The sequence below is a fragment of the Misgurnus anguillicaudatus genome, chromosome 20 (assembly GCF_027580225.2).
Source record: "Misgurnus anguillicaudatus chromosome 20, ASM2758022v2, whole genome shotgun sequence".
NCBI classification, from domain to species: domain Eukaryota; kingdom Metazoa; phylum Chordata; class Actinopteri; order Cypriniformes; family Cobitidae; genus Misgurnus; species Misgurnus anguillicaudatus.
Genome location: NC_073356.2, coordinates 3,441,681 through 3,465,237, shown reverse-complemented (window position 1 = coordinate 3,465,237; position 23,557 = coordinate 3,441,681). Strand labels below are relative to the sequence as shown.

Below are 23,557 nucleotides of genomic sequence, written 5' to 3'. Positions count from 1 at the left end.
ACCGGGGTGTGAGGACCCTATTGTTCTTCAAGGAGTTATTATTATTATTATTATTTTTTTTCTTTTTCTTCTCCGACTTCAGCGGGACTTTAGAGGGCCTAAACATACTCGAAAACTCATGAAATTTTGCACAGATGTCAAGAGTGATGAAAATTTACATGTGGTGTAGGCTTTAGAATTAGGCGTGGGAAAATGGCTCTATAGCGCCACCTACAAATTTTCAACGAAGCAGCCCTCGGACTGTGTTTGACGTACAATTACGAAATTCGGAACGCTTCTGTAGCATGACAAGACCTACACAAAAGTCTCTTGGAGCGAAGCCGTAAACCAAACAGGAAGTCAGCTATTCGGAGTTATTTTTGTGATTTGGGCGCAGTTTTTGTCATTTCCAGGCGTCATACTTTAACTAACTCCTCCTACAGTTTTCGTCGGATCGTCTTCATCTTAAGGCCTTTGTGATGCTAAATTTACTCTACGTAAAAATTTGTGTCGGTTCTGGCCCGACAAAGTTTGATGTTTTCCAATGAAACAGGAAGTTGCTGGAACTCATGCATACAATGTCCGATCTGTCCCAAATTTCACATGATTGCTAGGAGTCCTGACCTGAACACATCTACATAACAATTTTCATTTTCAGCCATAGCACCACCAGCTGGCAACCTGAAGGAACATGTTTTAGCGCCACTTTCAAATATTGAATGAACCAGCCCTTGGACTGTGTTTAACTTACATGTACGAATTTCGGTATGCTCATGTATTATTACAAGCCCTACAAAAAAGTCTCTTGGAGCAACGCCCTACACCAAACAGGAAGTCAGCTATTTTGAATTATTTCTCAGATTTTGGCTCAGTTTTTCTCATTTCCAGCAGTCATACTTTAACTAACTCCTCCTACAGTTTTCGTTGGATCATCATCATATTTGGCGAGTCTCATCTTAAGGCCTTTGTGATGCTAAATTGCAAAGGATTTGACTCTATATTAAAATTTGTGTCTGTTTCGGCCAGCCAAAGTTTGATGTTTCGCTATAAAACGGGTTGCTGGAACTCAGGCATACAGTGTCCGATCTGTCCCAAACTTCACTTTTATGAAGTTTAGACACTTTTATGTCTGCTTTTTAAATGTAAATATGAACAGTACTGAACAGTCAAACAGTAAAATGATATGGATGGGCTATTTTACACGTAAGACTCTAATATATCACATACTGTAGGAGCCTATTTTGCTTTAGATTCAACCTTTGAATATTTTTGTTAGAAATTATCTTAATATGTAAACTTAGTTTATTTATGTATATCATTTAGACCATTTAGACAAATATTCTGCATGTTTACAAAAATATATAATGTATTAAAATTGTGTAGTGTCTCTTTAAAAACTTGGAGACAATTGTGTCAACATGTCATATTTTCTAAAATAAATTATAATTTTTCTGATTTCATATTTATTTTAATAAGTTAGAAACGTCTCCGCTGTGTCCTGCTGACAGGCGCGATTGCGCGTGCAGCAGATGAGGCAAACTATGGGTCCTCCGAAGGTTAGACCGTCTCATTTCAGTTCTCTTCGCAAACTTCTGAGTGCCTTGAAAGGCAGAGTGTTCACCTTTTATCGCATGCTTAGTAGGGTGCAGCCCTTGCATTGGAACACAGGGACTGCGCTCTTTGGTCATATATTGTTTGTTTTCTGTTGGATTTAAATGATACACAGGATTAAAGGAAGATATTTAATCAGAAAACGGAGTAGGCTACGTGGATTGTTTTGTCAGACAGACACAGAGCGAGTGGATTGTTTGTTCGGATACAGAGAGACTAAAACTAAAACTAAAAGCGAGCTCACACATACTATGGAGTTTTAACACGGGTGTACAGCGCAGTGTGAATATTTTAGTGGAAACAACAATCGCGGATCGTTCTCTTCCATGAAGCCGATGTAAACATCTAAGAATATATGAACATTTCTTAGATTTATTACCTTTGTGGACTACAAATGCAAGTTGATGTCATACTGCGATTGCTTGGTGAAGATAATTTACAAACATGAAAACGGATGGATTATGACTTTTTTTAAACAAAGGTATGTTGTCCCGTTTAGATTTTTCATGTTCATTCTATATGCACTGTCAGCTATGATGAAGTGTAATTAATCATTGCGCCGCCAACTACGGTCCTGCGACGTCAGATATGTCTTGTCTATTTTTTACAAAATAGAGTAACGCGAGTAACAAACTCATTTAAATTTCAGTAATTGTAATTGCGTTACTTGATTAAAAAAATACTTCATTACATGCTCGTTACTGCTAAAAGTAGTGGAGTTACAGTTACAGTTACTTTGTAACGCGTTACTCCCATCACTGATAGTCACTTATGATGCCAATAGTCAGTTATGGTCATAGCGCCACCAGCTGGTAACAGGAAGTAACATGTTTACAATGATAATGCAATGTCGGATTTGTCCCAAACTTCACATGATTGATAAGAGTCCTGACACATCTACGTGCCAATATTTACATGTAGTAACTCATACTCACACACACTCGCTCACTCTCTCTCTCTCTCTCTCTCTCTCATGCTATCTTACACGATGCTACCTCGCTGTCATTTGTAATTAGCAACAGGAAATGTGGCACATTATACTACACTTTCAAATGGTTCACCTATGTTTACATGCTTAAATGCCTATTTACTACTGTTCCCTTTAATTCTTATGCCACGGCGTGGCGGTGTCAGGTGTGCGAGGGCCCTTCCATCACTGCTTGCAGTTTTAATTATTTTTATATTCTTTAATAGACAAAGGCTATACAAGTAATACATTACAGTGTTTTTAAATCTTATTGTGATTATGTTAATTAAAAATTAATTCATATTAAATTGTATGCATATTTTTATGACACATATCCGGTACGCCCTTAAAAATACGCGGGGTAATGAGTTAGGTTAATATTAACTCTTGCAGGCAGCCAACATTTACAAACATTAACATATATTAAGACGGATCAGAACAACAACGCGTCAAATTAAAGTTTGCAGTCGACATAACAACAGCATTAAAGTTTGAAGACATCATTAACACACAGGATGATCCAGTAGGGTCAAACATGGGATTTTGCTTCATGAGGTAAGGCAATGGATATTTATTATTATTGGCTGCCATGCCAAATCACCCATACACTATACCTGCTTTATTTTAAAGCAACACCAAAGAGTTTTTTTACCTTAAAATAACGTTTCCAAAAATGTTTCAGTCGTTCATCCACTCGAAACAGGGTTTCACATTCGCACATTGCAGCCCTCTATTGGCCAAAACCGCACTTAAGAAGTTTCCAACTGCCGGGTCGCGGAAAACTACAAAAACTTGCTTTATGGCAGACGTACAATCCAATCAGAGACAGCTTTGCTGCAGTAGGCTAAATTATTTACGACAGTGGTTATGGACAATTCCTTTTCCAACCTGTAGGGGGAGCAAAGAGCAAAAACGCTTTAGTGTTGCTTTAAAAGTAACATTACTTTCGGAACGTATAGCTTTTTAAAATAAATGTAACTTTATGGATGTGAAGATTGTTGCTATGGCAGGTGGCACCTTGGAGGTTTTGGGGAAAAAACTACATAACGATAATAGTGATAGTAGGTGATAGTGGGTGACTCTATTATCAGAAACTTTGAAAGCAAGGCTACCCGTACATACTGTTTTCCTCGGGCAACGGTTTCTGTAACAAGGAACTTTGCAACATTCTGATGAAACATAAGTCTGTCAGTCGGATTGTCATACATGTGGGAATGAATGATATTCGGAAAGAGCAGTCTGAGCTCCTTAAGGTGGATTTCAATTAACTTTTTGAAGCACTTGCAAGACTGAAAGTTCAATCTTTCATCAGTGGACCTCTCCTAGCCAGAGGAACAAATATGTTTTCTCGGCTACTAAGTTTAAATTCATGGCTGCATAAAACCTGCACCATGAGAGGACTGAATTACATTGATAATTTCAATATCTTCTGGAGTCAAAGGCAACTTTTTAACACAGATGGTATCCACCCAAACAAACTAGGTGCTAGGTTGCTTAAAGACAATATATTTTTCTCCATGCATCATCCATCAGCTGAGTATGCCAGTCCACTACTGAAGCAGGAATGACCACAGGATTTTACACCAGCACCTGGATGGACATTCAGATGACAAGGATAAAACTCTGCAGTCACAACAACTACTGTTCACAGACACAGCTCAGACTGAGCCCTGCCCACAGACCTCACTACAGCTGGATTGTGAATCAACACACAAGGACGTTTCAGTGGATAACACTCCCCCCCAGCCTTCAGGAACACCAGAATCACAGCTGATGTCGTAACACTCTCTCTCCCTCTCTCCATCATCACCATTTCTGTGCTTTTCAGAGAAAATGCAGAAACTGGTATTTGCTGGAACAAAGCTCTCCCACTCTATTGCTGCGAGTCCCCAAATATCAAGCAAGAAACGGCGGGCTCCTCAACCACCAAACCTTCGGGCCCAGCCTGCCCTACCCCTCCATCTAAGAGAGCACCCCGACCTCTGCCTCAACGTCAGGGACCACACCAGCCCTCATCTGCAAACAGCACTGGTAACTGATATGTGTTGGGTTCCCGCTACGTCAGAAATAACAATCACAAATATTTTAAGAACAAGCGGGCGCCCGATGTCCCTTTAACTTTCCCTATCTCTGTCCTGACATCTGATAGAAAGACGAAGGCCTTCTCCAGCCGCACAGTAATTCTATCTAATCTACTGCCTATTATACGTCATTCTGAGATTGATACAGTGCCAAAACCAGTTACTGTTAAGTTAGCACTTCTGAACATTTGTTTACTAAAGAACAAATCCTTTTTAGTTAATGATCGTATCACCATTAACAACCAGGACTTTATGTTTCTAAATGAAACCTGGTTAGATGACAGCTACAGTGCTACAGTCCTCAATGAATCAGCCCCACCCAACTTTACCTTTATAAGTGTCTGTAGAGCTGTTAGAAGGGGTGGAGGAATAGCTGCTTTATTCAAAGATGCCTTTCAATGCAAGCAAGTGTTACTTGGTGATTACCAGTCTTTTGAATATTTGTGTATTGCTCTAAAAGGTTCACCACGCATTCTGTTTACAATTATTTGATTGAAAATCAAGTTCCTAGTGAAATGCTCTCAGACAACAAATGCAATGAGTTTGCAACCTTTTTCTCTGAGAAGATCAGTAATATCAGAATGGCGATCAATACGGCCTCAAATTGTACTGTGGTCAGTCAGATATCATTGCAACAACCTCAGAAATTAGTCATTCTCTCAGAATTTGACATAATTGATATAAAAACCTTGGAAGAAACAGTACAACATCTTAAAGCATCAACAAGCAGCCTTGACACGCTCCCCACATCTTTTCTCAAAAAGGTACTTAACTGCTTGGAAACTGACCTCTTAAAAATTGTAAATACCTCTCTGATCACAGGCACCTTTCCAGAGTCATTAAAAACAGCAGTTGTTAAGCCTCTCCTAAAAAAGAGTAACCTAGACAAAACCATACTTAGCAACTACAGACCTATCTCAAATCTTCCGTTTATAGGCAAGATCATTGAAAAGGTTGTTTTTAATCAGCTGAACAAATTCTTAAACTCAAATGGCTATCTGGACAATTTTCAATCTGGTTTCCGTCAGCATCACAGCACAGAGACAGTGCTCATAAAGATAATAAATGATATTCGCTTAAACTCTGATTCAGGTAAAATATCAGTGCTGGTGCTACTAGATCTTAGTGCTGCCTTTGACACAGTAGATCACACCATACTCTTACATAGACTGGAAAACTGGGTAGGGCTCTCTGGGATGGTCCTCAAATGGTTTAAATCATACCTACAAGGAAGAGGTTACTATGTGAACATAGGTAACCATAAATCTGAGTGGACATCCATGACATGTGGAGTCCCACAGGGTTCAATTCTTGCACCGCTTCTGTTTAATTTGTATATGCTTCCACTTGGTCAAATAATGCAAAAGAACCAAATTGCTTACCACAGCTATGCAGATGACACCCAGATATACTTAGCCCTGTCACCCAATGACTACAGCCCCATTGACTCTCTATGTAAATGCATTGATGAAATTAACTGTTGGATGCGTCAAAACTTCCTCCAGTTAAACAAAGACAAAACTGAAGTCATTGTATTTGGAAATAAAGATGAAACTCTCAAGGTTAACACATACCTTGACTCTAGGGGTCTAAAGACACAAAATAAATAATAAGCAAATCAGCTTACTACCATCTCAGAAATATTACCAGAATTAGATGTTTTGTCTCAAGACGGGACTTAGAGAAACTTGTTCATGCTTTCATCACTAGCAGGGTGGATTATTGAAAGGGACTCCTTACGGGGATCCCCAAAAAGACCATTAGACAGCTGCAGCTCATACAGAACGCTGCTGCCAGAATTCTGACCAGAACCAAAAAATCTGAGCACATTACTCCAGTCCTCAGGTTCTTACACTGGCTTCCTGTCACATTTAGAATAAATTTTAAAGTATTATTACTCGTTTATAAATCACTTTAGGACATATATTACAGATATGCTAAATGAAAATAAACCTAACAGATTACTCAGATCATTATGATCGGGTCAGTTAGAAATACCAAGGGTTCACTCAAAACAAGGTGCGTCAGCATTTAGTTATTATGCCACCTCTAACTGGAATCAGCTTCCAGAAGAGATCAGATGTGCTTCAACTGTAAACACTTTTAAATCTAGATTAAAAACACATTTGTTTAATTCTGAATTTACTGAATGAGCACTGTGCTGCTTCACACTGACTGCATGTTTAACTCAAGTCATTTTTACTCCTGTTTTATTCTTTTTAACATTTTAAACTGTTTTATTAAAATCACATTTATTTTCTTTAATTGTTATTTTAAATTCTCATGTATCTTTGTCTTTATTGTGATCTTATCGTGTTTTTACATTTTCTTTTTTATATATTGTTTTCTCATTTCTGTGTAAAGCACTTTGAATGAGCTCTGTGTATGAAATGTGCTATACAAATAATCTTGCCTTGCCTTGCCTTGCCTAGAGCTTTAAAAAATGACATGAAGGTTCTGTTATTAGTGCAAAAATGATTGCAAAACTTCATGGAAAACTGTATTCTATTTTTCCCCACATTATATAAAAAATTTTCAACATAGATTCAAAAGAGTGAAAGTATGTTGCAGCTGCTGTTTTTTTTTCACATGAAATCAACCAATGCCTTTCTCTCAGATCAGCAGAAAAGGTGTCATCACATGATGTTGAGTCTGGGAGTCTCATGATCCGTCCTTGGCTCTTTCACACATACAGGGGTTCCAAAAAGCAAGTATGGTCAAAAGTTCTGTCATTACCAAATCATCTGCATTCTCTCTCACAATGTTAGAAGAGGAAGTGGTTTATAATTGCAGACATCAAACCTTTTATCATGTTGAGTAAAAAGTCTGTGGTGTTAAATGGAGTTGCATAAGAACTTCTCAGAAAGACATAAAAACTCAAATTACTGTAAACCCACTTAATTTATGATGCATAGAGCCCGATTCGGACGGGATTAGTTTTACAGGGGGACCTCTGAGAAAATCGTGCTTCTCAGAGGTCCTCTGTGTTTTTAATCCCGTCCGAATCGGCCATGTCTGTGTTTTTCTCTGATGACCTCTGTAAAAATTCCAAAGCAATTTACCTACTGTGTTTCGCCGAACTAAGAGGTCCTCTGAGAAATTTAATCCCGTCCGGATGCAAATGTCTGTGTTTGCCCGCAATATCTGTTGAAAACGCGGTTCATTTCGTGTTTTGGCCAGCGTGATCTGCCATAAGGTCTTACTAATGCGCGTATATTGTATTTCCTGAGTCCCTTTCATTCAGATATGAATGGTTTTTCGCATTCGGCAAAATAAAGTAATTAAATCAAGACGAGCAGCTGAACATCATACACTGTTAAGACTAAACACTGTAATATCATTAACATTATAAGAAACTCCGTTCAAAGTTGTTCAACTCCGGAATGGTAATGTTAATTAATAAAGATATTACATTTTATTAATCATTATTTCTTCATTTCTTTGTGTTTGTTATAAGCAGACAGTTATATAAAACACGTAGGCTAACGTTACTTTAGTAGGATTTGTATATTTTATTTTGATTTGTTAAAATTAAATCAATAAATTACATGTTCTGTCATAATTTTACATTTAAAGCAAAATATTAAACATTACAAACATGCGTATCCAGAGCACGTGCTACTGCAACGCCCAAATGCATGAAACAAACACTCCCAACTCTGGAATAGCCTGCATCATTTTAATCCCGTCCGAAACGTACATAAAATCACAGACGTCCTGGGGGACACGTTGAAACCCAAACGTTGTTTGGAAAACTAATCCCGTCCGAATAGTACTTAGGTTTCTGTTTTTTTAATTTTCTGTTGGTTAAATCTAGCATAGTAGAAAGATATTAAAATGTTTATATTTATATTTAAGAAATTGAATGTTGTACTATCTGAATTAAGATGAATTTAGAGAGCTTCAAAGTCAACACAAGTGGTCAAAATTTCGGTGCTCAGCGCTGAGCGCGGAAGAAATCAGCTAGCTGCTGGCTTATTTGAAAAACGCAGAGCTTCCATTGGAATCAATTGAAAACATGCGCCGGCTGCGGGCGTAAAAGCGTTGGTGTGCACGCCCCCTAAAGACGCACAATGAATAATTAGCGGTAAAAAGCTGGGGTCTAGTTATTTTTACGACTGACCTTATTGCATATGCATTTTTATGACTTTCCCTTTCAGACATTTATGGGAGGAGATTACTTAATTCACGCAACACGGGGCAGGAGCGTTGCTGAAGCAGCAGTGCGGCGATCGTTTTGACGTTGGCTCTATTGCTGCTCACGCTCAATTAAAGTGAAAGTGCATTGTTTATGGTTTAAATGCTCATGGATTGATGCGAAGTTTACAATAAAATGATGAATTTGATGCCAAGTGTGTTTTAAACAGTCAACAGCACAAAAACAATGTGGATTAAACAAATCAGTTATATAAATTACACTAACCGTTAAAAAGCGCCTTGAAGAGGTTTTGCTCATTAATGCATGTAAAATAAAGTAGTGTGAACTTGAGATTTTTATACTGTTATTAAACTGCACAGTATGCACTGCAATCGCAGCTGGTGTGAAAGCACAATGGCCACGTGCGGCAAATGCTCTCCCCATGCGCTGCTCACGCTTGCGTTGTTGTAAGGGGTTTGTTTTGTGTTCTGTTTGTTTTGTTGTCAGGTCTTTTATTTTGATATCATGTTCTGTTTCCAGTCTTTTATTTTGAAATCTGGTCATGTCATGCTTCACTTTTCAACTTCCTGTTAGTCCATATAAAACCGGTTCAATCTGTATCACTGCGAAGTATTGTATGTGTAACAGCTACAGCTACTGTACCTTACCAAGCGTTTTGTCATTGTTTCATAGTTCTGGTATTCTTGTTCATGTTTATGGTTTTGACCCTTGCCTAGATTATTTAGATTTCCCATTGGATTTGTTTGCCTGCCCTTTTGGGATTATTCAAATAAACCTTCTTGCATTTGGATTCGTCTCTCTCCCGCTTTGTGTAAGCAGCCCACGTTACAGTTGTGAAACCTCCATTTTATTTAGACATTTCCCATTTTAAAACTGTTTAAAGTGTTTACTTGACCTTACATATTTTCAGTTGGTTAAAGATAATTGGAGTAAAACTGTGCACTTAAAAGCCTCGCACTCATTGATTATATTCAGTTCTATTGTCCTTTACTGCACACATCTGGTATAGACGTCAAGTAGCATCATTCATTAGAACCACTGACCAATGAGAGAGACAAAAAAGTGTACTCTAGGAGAAATGTAATGCTTTATAAGTAATGCTTTGTAATGCTTTATTTATTTATGCAATATTTAGATCAATAAATTAATATAATTGCAATTACAAAGCGAAGCTATTTTGATAAAGCCAAAACATTCATTTTCAAAGTTTCATAAAGCAACGTTTTGTGTTTTCTTTTTGTTTTTCTTTGTTGCCTTTGTGGACACATGTATTGATAGTCTCGCCAGTATTTAATTGCATTTCATATTGTCCAATTTCAAAACTCTTGGTATTACCCTTAATCTGGGTGTTGTTTGCTTATTGCTGATTGTCTGTGTCAGTTATGTTGTGTGCGGTTAAATCTGCACAGCAGATCAATGATGTTTAATGGAACTTTGAGGTTTTTTCTTTCAGATCATTGAATAACCGAATCACTTTTCATTTCAAGAGACATTTCCTGAGTTTATTCCGACTATAAAAGAACCATCAACAGACCATAAATATCATTATCTACTGCTGAGCAACATCTTTAGTCCTGTAAGTGGATATACACTCAGTTTTTAGATATGAAAATTGTTCTGTCTATTTATGTTTACTGTCATTTGCAGACCACTGTGATTTTCATCAAGATTACCAACATCTTCAGACCTATTAGTGGATTAACAATTTCAGGTATGATCATGTCATCTCATATATCATTTGTGTCTTTTTATATACGGGTCAATGAAATGATATGCATATTGTTGTGTTCAATACATTAATGGTACATTTTTGAGATGTGTCTTTTATTGTCTACAACATAATTATTTAAAGGCATCAACTAGAGGTGCCCAAGTGATCTTATCCCAGGTCAAAAAGGCGTAGTATTAAATGTATTCAAAATATACTTATGTTTACGGTGCTGTCTGAAAGTTCTTGTTCTGCAGTTCACGACATGCATGTGGTTGCTCGCATTAAACGTAATTATATCGCGATCATGTTTCACCAGAGGACTAAGATAAAACAACTCGGATTTAAAATGTAAGCGGTTTTAGTGGATCTGACATCGAGGGAAAAGGTTTTTGTTTGGAGATGAACGAGACAACACGAGGGTAAGTGATGACAGAATTTCGCATTTTTATCTAACTATTAAACTAGTAGAACGTTCCAGTTTGTCTTTATTTTAACCCAGCTTCTTCATGTAACGATATGTCGGTGTCGCGTGTGGTAATTGGAACATCATTATTTTGTGACTAGGCATTTCTCTTACATATTTCAGAAATCATTAAAACATTTCCTTTTTTTTAGCACAGCAACATTCAATATGACCAACCAGAGACAAGATTTTCTAATGTCGAAGTAAACAGAAACAGATGAAGATACAGCCCTTAGAAATACTTATTCTTGGTGGTAAGTTTGTTGTTAAAATGTATTTCTTTTCATATGGATTCAAAAATGACATTGTTAAAAGGGATACTTTTATGAGAGATTGCACAACTGCTGTGGCTGGGTTTGATTATATTATTTTATCTCAAATTTATTGTACTCGTGGTAAGTCATTCTTAAAAAGAAAACATAATTAATCATCATTTACCTGCCTGTTGTTTTTCAGATCAACTGCTATTGACATTTTTGAATCGGGACAAATGATGAGTGATTTGAAAGAAAACCGTTTGCAACACATCCATTCCAAGTGACTAATTTCTGTCCTTTTGAGTTATTCATGTAAAAAGCAGTTTCATTGCCACTTGTAGAGTGCTGTGACGGATTAAACTGACACGCTTGACGAGGACACAGTCAAAGCTTTAAAAGGTAAACTGAGAAGTTAACAAAACTTTCATACATGCATATCTATGCCAATTTATTTCAAAGATGGATAGGGAAATGTACAAATCAATAAAATTTTATTTATATAGCGCTTTTCACAATTTGGTAATTGTATCAAAGCAGCTTTACATTAATAGAAGCAGTGAAAAGCACAAAAAATCGACAGATAGCACAACATAATACACGATAGCACAAGCAGCTAAATTTGCAGCGGCTATAAATCAACATTATAAGCGAACGTATTAATAATGTAACGTATAGAAGTTAAGCCCAAGATGGCTGCCTCCCCGGGTTGAAAAGCCCCCTAGTAGAAAAAAAACCCCGGATTTTAAAGGCGGAGTCCACGATGTTTGAAAGCCAATGTTGATATTTGAAATCACCCAAACAAACACGCCCCTACCCCAATAGAATCTGGACCTTCTGTTGATAGACGCGCCCCACACATACGCAACCCGGCATTTGATTTGATTTGATTGGCTATTAGTGTGTTTTGGTAGTCGGCCCGTCTCCTTTTCCAACGCGTTTTTCAAACATCGTGGACTCCGCCTTTAAGCCGGGGAAGTAAAAAAGTCCTAGGAGGGAAAAACCCTTGGGAGATATATATATATATATATATATATATATATATATATATATATATATATATATATATATATATATATATATATATATATATATATATATATATAGATAGATAGATAGATAGATAGATAGATAGATATACATTGAAACAGATAAGGAGATTAAGCGGAGATTAAGCGGAGATTAAGCGGGTTCTGCCGGTGGTCATTGGTCAGGCATCAGCTGGACATCACGTTGAAGAACAGCCAGTAGATCAGAGGTGTGCCGACTTTCACAAGTGTCACACAGTGATGTGATTTTAGTCAGCTCGGTTCCGGACAGGCTAACTATTGCTGGTTAAGTGTATTACATACAGTTGATGATTTTAGAAAATTTGTGGGCCCAGGGCGAGTCTATGTATGGGGCCCCCCATATGAGCTTTAAAACAGAAACTGGTTTGACTAAGGCCATTCATTATTGGTTAATTTTGTATATATTCTGTTTCCTTTTCACAGACCTTGTAATAAAGCAGACAATCACTACAGTGTCTGTATTGCAAGAAGAAGTGGCCCTCCACTTAAACATGTGCCATCTAAACTGTTTTGTGTTCTGGTTCAGCTATTTGCAGGTTTATCTTAAGTTGGTTACATTGCACTTGGGCATTTTTTCAGTAACTTTTTGTGATACGGTTCTATATAGCACAATAGGGTTCTACACATGTGCTACACAGCTAGCCTACTACATAGGTGCTATATGGCACTTAATTCATTCACCGCCATTGACGAGTTATCTCGTCATTTATGAGTTCATATTTAACTAATAAGTATGCCTTTCTGGACGAATTTCAAAGTGAAAGTGTAATACCGAAACGAATTTATCAAAAACGGAAGTTAAAAAAATATAACGTTTTATTTGAACTCTCTTTATGTTTGATAGTCATTCTGAGTCTGATCTCTAACATAAATTTCTTTACAAAAACGCAATTTTTTAATCTTTTTGCTCAAAATGTTGTATTTTTGAAGAGAAATATCCATATTTCAGTGGTTAAATTAAGTGGAAAAAGTAAATATATAATGAAACGTTTTTTCCCCATTTTGTTTGTTTGTTTGTTTGTTTATTGCTTGTTTGAAAGCAGAGGGTGTGTTCTTTAATTTGATATAATTTGTATGTTTATATATTTATAGAAAACATTTTTTCCTGCAAGGAATTTTGTGAAAATTTTGTTAAAATCACAAAAATGCAGGTGGGCAACTTTTCTCAAAAAGGCTGGCGGTGAATGAGTTAAAATCGTTCCCCTATGAATACGAGTCAACCACTTTTTAGTGCTAATTAGCACCGTTTCTTTTTTTAGAGTATATGAATATTCAGTGATTGCATATTCATAGTGTACTTTTCATTAATACATGTAATGTTAATGTTGTAAAACAAGTAGCTCTGTAACTACATTTCTCTGATATTTGTTTTATATTGTTTCTCTCTGGTCAAGAGATTATGTATGTCTCTATGCTTGATTAATTTACTTTAGATATTTTTGTAATGTACACAACACAATATGATGTATATTAAATAGTTCTGAATTCAAAATCTGGATATGCGTCTTAATATTTACTGATTTTGCATATTTTAATATAACTTTTTAAATATAAAAAGCTTTATAATAAAACAGTAGTGTAATACTAATACTGTACATTTTTATTAATCTAATGCTAGTACATTTCACTTAGTGTAATGCTAGTATATTTCTAATATGCTGAACTACTATTGAAGTGTACTTGAAGCACAGTAAAATTAAGCTTTAAATGTGTTTTAACTGTATTTCAAGTGTATGAGAAGTGCATTTCAAATTAATTTTAAAGTACACTTAAATTGCACTAAAAGTTGTTCCAATTTATCACAATTTAAATATATTTCTTTTTCACCTGGGACGGCTGATTAAAAGTTTCTAGATCTCTCTCAAATACTGATAAAAAGCTATTTGTAGGTACTTTTAAGCCATATGTAGGCTGGGACAACCAATAAAAAACGAAGAAAATGCTATGTTATCCAAAACCTCTTTGTTGCATTTAAAACCTGTATGTATGAACCTGCGAACACAGGTAAATGCAGTTATCCAAGCAAAAGCTGGTTCTTAGCTAAAGTCCCAAAATCAAACTCACATTTCACAAAATGTTATTTACATTATATAGGATGTTTTATGTGGAAAACATCCACTGTAAATAATTTTTGTAGAAATTGCCATTAACTTACTGTAGATTTTACATTAATGTTATTTACTGCCAACAGTTTGTTTAAAGTTAAATGAACATAAATCTTTATCTTCTTTATCTTCTACACACTGCAACAAATGACTTTCTTACTTAGTATTTTGTCTTGTTTTTAGTTAAAATATCTAAAAATTCTTAAATTAAGATGCTTTGTCTTGATGAGCAAAATGACCTAGGAAAATAAGTGTAGTTTTTAGACCAAAAATATACAATACAAGTTAATTTAAACTTAAAACCAAAACCAGGTTGAGAAAATAAATCTAAACCTAAACCCTTAATTTAAGCAAAATATTTTTACCCCATTGGCAGATAATTTTGCTTGTTTCAAGCACAAATTCACTTAAATTGTATAGTTTCGTCTAGAAACTGGACTTGTTTTCTTGGGTCATTTTGCTCATCAAGAAAATACATCTTGATTTAAGTTTTTTAGATATTTCTACTGAAAACAAGACAAAATACTAAGTAAGAAGGTCATTTTTTTGCAATGCAGTAAGTTACTGGCAACCAGCAGCATAATTACAGCAATTTTTTTACAGTGTAGACGGTTTCTTAGAACACACTTCTGGTCTCTGTCTTTACAAATTTCATTTAGTGTTAATACTCTGTTTTCTTGACCTCAACTACAGTGGCACATATTACATTTGTCATTAAAATGTCATTAGGTGTTAAAGGGATAATGTCAATAATGACTAACCCTCATGTCATTTCAAACTCGTAAGACCTCGGTTCATCTTTGGAACACAGTTTGAGATGTTTTACATTTAGTCCGAGAGCTTGTTGACCCTTCATTGAAAATCTGCGTACTGTTTACTGTTCATGTCCAGAAAGGTAATAAAGACAATTATTATTTATATTTTTGGGTGAACCATCCCTTTTAATACTCAAATAGTTTTATAAAAGCTATTATATTTTGTTGCATTTGGAGAACGATTCACAATTAAATAAGAACAGTACAATGGTAGATTAAGCCATGCAACGTTTGGTCCACATTCATAAAGTTAAGTATAATCTTTTGTCATGTTTGGGTATTTAAAATTATTTGACATGGTATTAACACTGATATTTTAATGACAAGTTAAATTTGTACCACTGTAGTTAATACTTTATTTGACTGAGTATTTACACTTACACATACACTTAATGACTACCTGCTACATGTCTATACTTCGGCTAGATCATTGAGGTCGTCCAATCGGTTGCTTCTTGATGTTCCACGGTCTAAGCATAAGAACAGAGGAGACAACAAGCATTTTCAATGGCGGCGCATAAATGATGGAATGGTTTACCATTTAAGTTAATGAGATTTTAATGACAAATTCAATTTGTATTCCTGATTAAAAGTGGTCAGAAAAATATTCATGACACAATTATATTGGCCCTTTATTAAAAAACCACAATACAATTAACCTGTCTGTAAAGATTTTAACTATAAAACTAAGCAATTATGCTAATTCTAAATCAGAACTTTATTTTCAGTGGACAAGCATTTCAGATAAAACTTCTTATCTGCATTGCTTTAATATCAGTAACAAGCAAGGCACTTTTAAATTAGTATAGAAGAGTTTCTTATCCCACCCGTAGAGAACAAAATTATTTGAAATAAATGATACATAAATTAAAAACAATATATATATATATATATATATATATATATATATATATATATATATATATATATATATATATAAAAAAGTTTATAACAATGTATTTTATCTTTCAAATCTGAGAGCAATTCTAGCACTAGTGCAACCCGTCACCCAAACCAGTGGCATTGTTTTTTACCCCTCCTGGACCCGAATGTAAACTGACGTGTGTGCAGTCTGCAGCCCCGGTGGCCTCCCAACAAATTTGGCGAGCTGCTCCATTTGTTTATATGACGATGACACCAAGATAACCGCTAAAATGTACATTTAAAATTATCTGACATGTCTGTCTCAACGAAAATTAAACTATCGCCAGCCACACAATGTCGCAAGCGCTCTTTGCAAACAGAGGAGAGGTTTGAAAAGGACATTGACACACACATGTGAGAGTTCAGGGCTTCTCGGGTCCGTTCGGCAAAAATGCATTCATTTTAAATAACCCGAGACCTGATTATTGTACCTGACCCATGTCAGAGGGAGGCGTGAAACTTTTAGACCCGAACCTGATCGGGTCTCGGGTCGGACCTCGGGTTTTCGGACCCCGTGAAAACCTCTTCTTCACATAAGCCCAAACACGGGACTATGCTTACTGTGACGATCCGCGGGACCTAGCGCCCCCTCCTGGTTGGGAGTATTTACATCCTAATACAAAAATCATTTTAAGGGGTGGTTTCCCGGACAGAGATGAGCTTAAAGGGATAGTTCGGCCAAAAACGATATTAAACCCATGATTTACTCACCCCCAAGCTGTCCGAGTTGCATATGTCCATCGTTTTTCAGACAAACACATTTTCGGATATTTTAGAAAATATTTTAGATCTTTCTGTTGCTTAAATGTAAGTTTACGGGGTCCAGCCATAGTCCACGACCTTCAAGTACAAAAAAAGTGCGTCCATCCTTCACAAATTAAATCCAAACGGATCCAGGATGATAAACAAAGGTCTTCTGAGGGTAATCCGTGCGGTGTTGTTGTAGAAATATCCATATTTAAAATTTTATTCACGTAATTAACTACCTTCCGGTACCGCCGCCATCTTAGTCTCATGCGCATTCAGGATGAGCGCTTACGCAGCGTAAAGAAGTTTCTCTGCTGCTTTTTTTTCAGCTTGAGCTTTATTAAAAAAGAGTTGAATTTTAGAAATTATAGATAGACATGTTTCCTCATCCTCTAATAAAGCAGAGTTTAGTTTCCAATATGAACTATATGTTCTTGAGTAAGATGAGTTATCAAATGCTAGAAAAATAGATTTATGATCGGACAGTGGAGTAGGCAAAATTTCAACCTTATCAACATAATCAGATAGATAGTCAGATATTAACCAGAAGTCAATCCTAGACCTCAATGAACCAGAGCTGTTAGACCAGGTAAACTGTGAAGCATGAGGATGTTTTTCCCTCCAAATGTCAGTCAGACCAAAACCAGAAATCAGTTCACATAGGCCTGATGATCCATTAGATATTCTAGGTGGTGATCTATCCAAAGAGCTGTTCATAGTTTCATTAAAGTCTCCACCCAAAATAATATACAAATTAGAATATTTAGATTTAAAATAGTTTAAGTGTGTTTCTATTGAATTAAACAGTTTCAAGTTATTTTTTGCATTGTTAAATCCATAGATATTGCAGAGAACAAAAAAACAATGATTTAAGGTAACTAATATAAAAAGAAAGTGACCTTCAGGATCAGAGATTGTCTCTATAATTTTACCCTTAAACTTGTGCTTTAAAGTTAAAACTCCTGCTGAAAGATTAGAACCATAAGAAGAAAATAAATCATCACCCCATTGTGATTTCCAAAATTTTAAATCACTTGAGTTTGCATGAGACTCTTGTATGAAACAAAAATCAGAGCTAAGAGATTTAGCATACAAAAAGATAGCTTTACGTTTTACATCATTTCATAACCCACGTGCATTAATTGAGCAAACAGAAAGTTTAGGAAACATTAGAACAATATAATACCAGAACTGTAACAATTGAGTCACACCATGACAACCTGTAAATAGAAAATTACTCGTAAACGAATAGATTAGGGTCAAATCGAGAGAGAGAACGAAAAAAATGTAAAAAAATTAAAAATAAATAAATAATAATAAAATAATAATAATAATAACATATATATTTTTTCTCTCTTCCCTTTTTTCTTTCCCTTTGTCCTTTCTAATAAACTGTTAACCTTTCAATGAGGATTTTGAAAATTGAGAGCCGTCATTTAAGTCAAAAACCATGACAAAGGCTGTAACTTAAGTCGAAAATCACAATAAAAGCTGTAACTTAAGTCAAAGACCTTGACGACAAAGGCAGAGCAATGCCACTAGCAATACCATCTAAATCAAATCAATCAGCGACCTCCATGTCTTGCAAAAGAAGTTCTTTGCCATCAACGTAAGCCTTTGGACCAACGAAGTAGGCGCGGTTCCCTTGCTGCCGGGCTTTCTCAACAAGTGGCCAAAGTTTATTACGCTGCACGCGATCCTCGGGGGACAAGTCTTCTGCAAAACGCAAGTGATGCGTAGCAAGATAATGAGAGTTTTTTGCAGCTTTCCAGAGCGCATCCCGAAAATAACGCATTGAGAACTGAAGAATAACTCCACAAGGTTTTTTTTGACCAGATGGGAGAGTGCCGTCGCTCTTTACTTTTCCCAAACGGTGTATCACATCAATCAGCTCGTGACATTTACCAGCAAAAGCTGGGACAACAGCATTGCATATATCCAGAACCTTCTGCCTGATGTTTTCTCCTGGTTGTTCAGGTAAACCGTAGAGACGTAGATTCCATCTTCTTTTGTATCTGGAGAGATCCTGTACTTTATTCTCCAATTCACAGATTCGTTTTTCAGCATTTGTCATCCGTTTATCAACTCGTTCCACACGCCCCTTTACATCTTTAATTTCTTCTGTCAGAAATTCGACAGAGACCTTAACCTCTTCGATGCCTTTATCGAGGATGTCGGCTCTTTCATTGATGACAGACTTGAGTGATGTTATTATCATCATGGCTAAAGGGGAATGCAGATCTTCATCATCATCAACGTTTTTGCCTTTTTTGTGCGCTGGTTCCTTTATCGGAGTTTCAGGCAGAGGAACAACTGAACCCGAGCACGAGTCGAAGTCCACAGTAACATTTGCACCAAGTTCCAGAGATGGATCCATCAGTTTAGATTTACGCTTTTTATCCTTTGTCATAGTTTATATACGTTCTTTCAACAGTTCGAGCACGTAACTCGAATGTGTAGGCCTGACTAATGAACTTCTAAATAAAGGATAGGGCTAAATGACGACAATTAACATCCAAAATGAAAACATGAAAGATAAAAAAAGTATCAAAATAGACCCCTAAATAATCAAAGAGTGATTTCGAGTAGAATTTAGGTAATATTACAAGAGATGCACTTTAAATTACATGTTTCATAAAAATTGTTCACGGACTGATTCACTCACACTGTCAACTTCACGCCGCCATTTTTCCAATCGTTTCTCTGCTGCTGCTCTGTCCCCCCGCCCTCCGAATTTGTCATACGTCACTAAAACAAGTGCGTACACTACGCTAATACTCTCCTGAGTCTAAGATGGCGGCGCTACCGGAAGGTAGTTAATTACATGAATAAAATTTAAATATGGATATTTCTACAACAACACCGCACGGATTACCCTCAGAAGACCTTTGTTTATCATCCTGGAGCCGCTTGGATGTAATTTGTATAGTATGGACGCACTTTTTTGTACTTAAAGGTCGTGGATTATGGCTGGACCCCGTAAACTTACATTTAATCAACAGAAAGATCTAAAATATTTTCTATAATATCCGAAAATGTGTTTGTCTGAAAAACGATGGACATATGCAACTCGGACAGCTTGGGGGTGAGTAAATCATGGGTTTAATATCGTTTTTGGCCGAACTATCCCTTTAAGCCAGGACTAGACCTTAGTTTAATTAGGAAATATAACTAGTTTCAACAAACATGCCTTACTAAATGATGTTTTATTAACAAAGTTCGGGAGGAACATATAAAATAAAATACCTAAGTGACTTCAGCTGTTTTCAATCAGTAGTCAATGGCACCAGCCGCTTTCAATCGGTAATCAACAATACACCCAATCAGCTCGAAAGCAAGCCATATATAAATCACAGCTGAACTCACTGAAAATCCTTCGCATCTTTCAGAATCCCTCCTCCACCCCGTCTCCTCTCACTTACCAAGTTATTTCCTTAAGAGGGGGGGGGGGGTACTCTGTGTTTCAGGCTCATTCCCTGCTCAGAGCCCCCTCCCCGGACAGCACGCCAAATACGTTTACTAATTTAATTCTTTTAACTTATTTGTAAGTGTGAACTCGTGAAAAACATTACTTGTGTGCATTTTGAGGCAAAACAAAGGGCACTGATGTATTTTAAAATATGTCAGTGCAAGATGTTTTCAGTTTGGACAGCTCTTATATTTATTTTAGTCTAGGAGTAGTCTAATCCCTGTCTGGAAAACCGCCCCTAAAAGCATTTGATTAAGTATAAAATGGTCCAGCGGGCCGTATTAAAATTTACCCCGGGCCGTGTGCGGCCCTCCCAGTTGCCCATCCCTGCTCTAGAATCACTCTCATAGTTTGCACCATTAAATATGTGTTAATTGTAAGTCTAATTATTTAATTTTACATTTAATTAAAGAAAATTTAAAGTGGAAACGTAATGAGAAAATGTAAAAAGTTAATGCTTTGAGCAGAACATTATTTTGCCTTAAGACATCAGTCAGACATGAATGTGTATATTTTTTATTAGTAAAAATGTATGTTTCTTTAAATTTGTAAAACTGATAACAGGTTTGGTGTTATTTCAGTGCTGACTGTCAAGAGTTTGAGACCATGACACAACACAACATCAGCAACACACTGATGGAAATACCCAAGGAATTTGGGGGATTTCATCTGTCACACAGGAAGGATTTGAAAAATCATATTTTTGCAGAACAAATATTTATCTGGACTCTTTCAGTCATTGAAGTTCCAGTCATTCTCTTAACTCTGCTTGCATTGTGTTTTCTCATCAAGTCTCGGCATGTTGCTTCAGTTTATGTGATTCATTTGATTCTTTCAGATCTCATACAAATTATTTGTATGATTTTGTATACAATCCAAAATAACTCTGTGGTGTCAAATGCATATGATTATTCTTTAATTGCTAGTCTGTATTTTATGGCATGTATTGCTCTTGAGCGATATCTTTTGGTTTGCCATCCACTCTGGTACAGAAATCATCATTCATTAAAACTCTCCTGTTTGATTTCTATGATCATCTGGTTTGTGCCTCTGATCTTTACTGACATACATCATGATTTGTGTTGTTATCTTCTGCGTCAAGCTATAGCATTTTTGATCCCCTACCCAATAATCATTCTCTGTTTTGTTGGTACTTGGAGGGGTCTCTCTAGCTCATTATCAATCACTTCTCATAAGCGCAGCTTAATTTTAGGCAGCTTGTTTCTGGTGCTGCTGTCTTACACATTTGTCATCCTCCCTCATCCAATTGAGAATTTTTTACGAACGTTTCCTGACAAGAATTCTTTAACAAAAAAAGATTTAACATTTCAGAAAATCTATTTGTTACTAGACTGTTTCCTGTATCTGAACCCTCTTGCTGACTGTTTATTGTATTTGTTCATGAGAAGTGATGTTGGTGACATAATGAAGTCTCTTCCGTGCTGTTGTGAATCTGACTCGCATCAGAATTCAGTACGATTCACAACCAGAACAAACGCTTAGCAGTAGACTAACAGATGTGTAAAGTGTTTTGATGTAGTTTATGATAGATTTTTTCTGTACCTTCCTGTCTATTGAACTGTCAAATCACCAGTATGTTATTCTGACTTTAACCAGTTAAGTTAAGTGCTTGCATGCTAAATCTATCTGTTATGCATCTACTATGTTTGGATGGTCATGTTCAAGTACTCACAGTTCACAATAATATCTCTGAAATAAAGACAATATAGACTGATGAGCCAATTCATTATGCCCACCTGTCTAATATTCTGTAGGTCCTCCTTTAGCCAACAAAACAACAACTATATTGTGAAGCAGCAGGATGCCAGTTCGTCATTTAGCCATTAGTGCACCACTTTTAAAATGTACAGTGGCACATTAACAACCCACAGTTTAAAAAACAAAAGCTGGTCCTTGGGTGGTATATACTGTATATTCAACTAAATAAAATTTCATTTATACAGTGCTTTTCACAATTGTTTAATTGTTTCAAAGCAGCTTTACATTAATAAAAGCAGAAGAAAACAGAAAAATCGGTGGACAACATAAGAAGCAGAGTACAGCAGCTAAGATTAAACTGTACTAGCAAGAGTAGTAATAACGTAACGTATAAAAGAGATGTGCTAAATTGGTTTTCTAATTACTTGAGTGGTAGAACTCCGTGTGTGGCATTAGACAACTGTACTTCATCCCTGCTAGATGTAAAAATGGGTGTTCCTCAAGGATCAGTTATGGGCCCTATTTTATTTTCTATTTTTATAAATGATTTTGTCATGACTGGTTTCTGGGGTGATGAAGTAAGGACGCATGTGCAAAGTTCTTGGATAAATAAATAACATTTAATAATGACACTGAAAATCAAACACGAGAAAACAAGACAACGGAATCAGGTTAGTAAAACTTGAACACTAAACAGAGACAGGAACAGACAGGGTTGGAGTGAAAATCATCCGGCAAAGGCCGACGGAACAAAGGCGTATAAATACAAACACAATCAAACATACAACAGGTGTGGTGTGTTGGCATAATTAGTCCATGAGAGTCCAGGTGAAACGGATAAGTGCAACACACAAAACATGTCACGGACTAGCCGTGACATAACCCCTCCCTCTACGAGTGGCTACCAGACACTCACCTAAAAACAAAAACAAAGTCTGGTAGCGAGAGTCCAAGGGAGGGGTGGAGGGCTTGGGGACCCTGGCAAAGCCGGCAGCCGCCAGGACGAAACCAACAGGACGGTGGGCCGGACAGCGCCAGGAGAACCGGAGCAATCGCTCCGAGAACCGAGGCAGACGAATTACCCCCCTTCTGGGAATCGCAGACGATGAGGTGCCCCCCGGAATCATCTCCCGTCCCCTCGCGGAAATGGAGACCCTCACTCGGTAGCCACCCCGGGGAAATGATCGGGCGTGGTCCGTTCCGGATCCCCCTGCGAGCGGGACGGTGGTCCTCCGAGGGACCGTCGACGACGACTCAACCGTTGGGGGACCTCCTGGGCCGATCCTCCTCCCGCAGGCCCGCAGGAGCGAGCGATCGCTCACGGTGGTCCCCAAGAGACATCGGGGCTGATGGGGAATGAACCCCGATGTCACTACTCCCCCTCAACGAAACTCCTGGGGGAGCCGCCCTCCGTGAACTTGCTGCGTCCAATGCTGGCCGGATGATTCTGTCATGACTGGTTTCTGGGGTGATGAAGTAAGGA

The 23,557-nt window shown here is 36.9% G+C and overlaps 1 long non-coding RNA gene across 2 annotated transcripts; it reads left to right on the top strand.

Annotated features, from left to right (window-relative positions):
* The first annotated feature begins 10,086 nt into the window (after positions 1-10,086).
* On the top strand, positions 10,087-22,034 carry LOC129455852 (uncharacterized). 2 transcript variants are annotated; one of them, XR_008648541.2, is made up of 5 exons: positions 10,087-10,373; positions 10,445-10,508; positions 10,825-10,927; positions 11,124-11,225; positions 11,428-11,700. It is a non-coding gene; the product is annotated as an uncharacterized lncRNA (long non-coding RNA). The 2 variants fall into 2 exon arrangements; XR_012359518.1 differs by lacking the exons at positions 10,825-10,927; positions 11,124-11,225; positions 11,428-11,700 and adding an exon at positions 20,937-22,034.
* The last annotated feature ends 1,523 nt before the right edge of the window (positions 22,035-23,557 follow it).